Here is a 4,289-nt window from a genome sequence, read left to right on the forward strand (position 1 = left end):
TGCTGCTGTGGACTGCAAATTTCCCCATTGTGGGACGAATAAAGGTTTTCCGATTCTGATTCAAGCTCTGGTAGAAATCCGTTCCACTGTCTGTTGCTTTGTACATCAGCCGTTTCACACAGTCTTGACAGAACTTTCCACCAATCCATTGGATTGTTGTGGAAAATGTGGACTTGAGGTTATGTGTTTTAAGTCCCACTCCTTCGCAAATTTTCTGAACTTCTCATTGGTGAATTGTGGACCGTTATCAGAAAACTCTTGGTTTGCAATCCCGTTTCTGGCAATTATGGCCTTCATGCATGTTATCACTGCTTCTGGTGTTATAGCTCGCAGTCTGCAAACGTCTGGATACAGGGAGTAGTAGTCTGTGACCAAAAAATAATCTTTACCGTGACACGAAAACAGGTCAGCACCCACCTTTTGGCATTGTCTTTCTGGTGCTTGGTGTGGGTGTGGCTGTTCTGCCGGTTGATTTGCTTGATATTTGAGGGAAATTGTACATCTCGACACTTGATCTGTGATGTCTTGATTCATTCTAGGCCAGAACATCACTTGTCGTGCTCTTTTCTTGCACTTTTCAATTCCCAGATGTCCTTCACGAATGTTTTTGAGCATTTCATTTCTCAAAGTCTTTGGAATGACAATCTTACTGCCTTTGTATATGGTGTCGTCCGCTACAGATAACTCCATCCTGTAGGTCCAATATTCTGCTGCGTCTGGTGAACAATTTTGTTTCATCCATTTTTGATAATTTGTTTCAATTGTTTCAGTGTCTCATCTTTGTTTCCATCCGTATTATCTCAATATTTGCATCACAAAATGCACTTGTGATCATGTGTACGTAAGCTTCAACTTCTTCATCCAGTTTAGCCTTCGAGTGCTCTTTCCGGTCAACAGCTCTGGATAGCGTGTCCAGATAGCGGACACAGATAGTGTGCTGTATACATCAGTTTTCCAGGGGTGTATGCAACCTTTCGTGAGTAGCGTTGCAGCCTGATCATCAGTGACGTGCAGTCAGGGGAGGCAGGTGAGGCCGTTCTTTTCCATTTAACTTCACCATTTTTGGATTTTTTTTCAAAATCGCTGAATTTTCACATTTACCGTTCAAATACTAAGTAGAGACAAGCGGTGAGGCAGCAGCCGGCTGAGCCTCACCATGGATTGCACAATGACTATGCTAACTGTGCAGGCTTGCTCTGCAGTGAGACCGCATTGCTGTCCCTCTGCATATCGCTATTAAAGTGTTCAAACACTTTTAGTATATGAACTAAATTTCTACAGTTTAGCTGGTGTATATAATGTAGGGGTCACTTTACATTACAAACCCTAAAATAAACACTGTATTACAGTGTTTATTTTTTTTAATCAAAACTGTGTGCATAGGTGAGGCACACAGTTCTCTTGCCTCGTGACAGGGGGCGCTGGTGATTACAGATTCTGCTTGCGCCTCCTCGGCTGCAGAATAGAATTAGTGAGAGCGAGCAACAGTAAACAGTTAGCAAGTTAAGTGCAACCATCCAGTCATTTTTTTCGTATTGCTTGGCCTTATTTTCAGAATGGAGGATTACATATCTAAGGTGAAAGAAATAGAGGGACTTTTAAAACTGAAGAAAGATAAGGAAGGCTTCTACAAAGAAGTTATCGATGCCTTTCTTCAGAAGGAGCGGCGCATGGACTTCATTTATAAGTAAAGGTAACACGATAATAACGTTTTTATTCTTTTTTTCTATGCTGACATGACATTTTAAACAAAACACGTTGACTGTTGCCAATCAAATAGTGAATAAGCCACTGTGTAGAGTTCATATGTTTGTAAATCTGACTGTGAGACATCAGTGCCTCACCAGCCATGAACCTAACCGCACGTCACTGGAGCATACAGTTTGCTAAAGAGCCGCATGGCTCATTGTGTTCGCGTCCGCTATGTCTTGAAGGATAATTCCTCATTTTTCCTATGAAGACAACGGATGCACGGAGGACTGAGTCGAGATGAATAAATATTGGATTCACTGTCAATTCATATTGCCAGATATGATCAGGCGTTTGATGAACATTCCAGTCCAAATATCATTTGAGTGTATAGCGAAATATTTGTTGTTGTTTTTTTTTTGTTTTTTTGTTTTTTTTTTTGGGGGGGTGGGGGGTCAAATTCCAATTCACGGAGGACGTACATTATTGTTTCTTAAAAACAATAATAAAATGGGAGTGATGGGGATGTTTTTTTGCAGGACATGCTTCCCTTCTACAGAAAACTTATGTACAGCATACTGCAATATAATAATGCCTTTAAGTTGCTAATAGTGTGGATAACATTTGCAAGACATTTGTCATCAGTCATATTATACACCCAAAAACCTTTTGTGTGTTTGTTGTTTGCGAAAAGATGAATAGTAACAGTACCTGTCAGCCATTTTGTTTTACAATCATGATTTGGCCCAATAAGTGGCTGCTGAAATGTGGCGACCAAATGTTTCGAGGAGTTCACAAGAACAAAAAACATCATTGGTCTCTTCACATTCACACTCTCACCTTCGTCTGCTGGTAGAAAAATACGTACGCATTTCAAAATAAAAGAAAAAGTACAGCTGACAAACATAGTAAAAAGGTGTCATCAAGTGGCTGTTTGGTGAGCCCTGCCGTTTTAATGCATCCGGCAAACGTCCCTCGACGGCCCTTTAGAGCGGCCGCTGACGGGATTCTCGTCTTTCTCGACACACATGATGCCCTCCCCCCCCACCCCCGCAAGTACGACAGACACTACCCGGTGTTGTCACAGTCCCATCGACAAAATTCAGGCATTGGAATAAAAGATGGGATTCAATTCCCCGGAGAAGAAGGATACGTGGAGAAGAGCTCCGTTTCAATGTGTTGAACTTCTTGAAAGGTTTCCAATGACCTTGGTACAGGGGTCATGACCTGTTACCATCGGAGAGCTGCTTCTGGCGCGACCAGATTGATAGGCACTTCCGCATGAACACATTTGCTTGGGGTCTTTTGCGCCGGTCGGCGAGGGTGTCTTCACAAACGCTAATGTTTGGGTCATGCAATACGATACAAAAAAAGGATTTGTTTACAACAAACAACTTATATCATTGGTAAGTACCACATTTTTTAAAAATGGCATCAAACAAAAAAAATAATATACAGGTAAAATCCGACTTACAACCCAGTTCCGTTCCGACGAAACGGTCGTAAGTCAAAATGGTCGTCAGTCGAAATCCATTCAAAATGTTGAATAGAGACTCGGAGGCTAAATGACTCGCAACCCCCCCCCCCCCCCCCCCCCCCCTGTGGTGCCATCACGCAGTTGATTGCTGAGCGAGAGTGAGATGCTGGCTGCCTGGCCAAAATTGTCGAACACGTTGCCGGCCTGCTCGCGCGTTGCAGTGCCAGCCGTAGAATTAAAATTAAAAAAAATGGAGGTGGTGGTCGTAAGTCGAGCTGGTCGTAAGTCGGATGTTACCTGTATATCTGAGGGAGCCACATTGGTGAGCCTTGAGAAGCTAGCAGTTTTCGTCGAATATTTTGTAGATTTTTTTGTGACTTGTGACTTTCTTCTCTCTTCAACCATTCACGGGATCTCTCTGGGTGAGTCTCATTTACGTTCAAATCTCACAGGAAGTGCGACCACATTTCTACACGCCAGTCATCCAATCAATCCTGTGTTCTTCCATCGCGATTTGGTTCAGGGCCGCCACAAAAAAAGGATAAAATACAACTTCAACGAACAGTTTGGAGTGCGTGAAAGAAATCATTGGCACTGACCTAGCCACACTCGCGGAAAATGCTACTGTACCCTCGGCACCCTGCTCACCACCTTTTCCAAAGACTCCCCTCACGCAAGCGCAGCAAATCCAGCAGATATTTAAACAGCTTCTTCCCCCATCGCCATGAACTCTCGAAACAGTAAGACAAATCGAACTGTCTAGTGCCTCTTTGCATGCTGATACTAGTGCAGAGTGTTCTACCGGAGACACATTTCTTGTGTGTTCTAATGATGCAAGCGAGTTATGACAGGAGGAAGGAACAATTCCATTCATGTCAGAGAGGAAAAAGAAGCCCCCCCACCACCACCCCTCACGATGTGTTGCCATTGGAAGAACGGATCAAGGTCAAGGGTCGCCATTTCACCCCGAGTCCGCTAAGTTAGACAATGCCATTTCACTGTGTTGACTTTGGTGGGGGCGGGTGTGCCGTCAGATTTTTGCCAAATGGGTGTCCAAAATCGGGTTTCGGATGTGGGGCGGTGGACATCTTTTGCCAACACACGCACACACACACACACAGGG

This window comes from Hippocampus bargibanti, linkage group LG20 (assembly GCF_051943395.1).
Source record: "Hippocampus bargibanti isolate YZ-2025 linkage group LG20, ASM5194339v1, whole genome shotgun sequence".
Classification (NCBI taxonomy): domain Eukaryota; kingdom Metazoa; phylum Chordata; class Actinopteri; order Syngnathiformes; family Syngnathidae; genus Hippocampus; species Hippocampus bargibanti.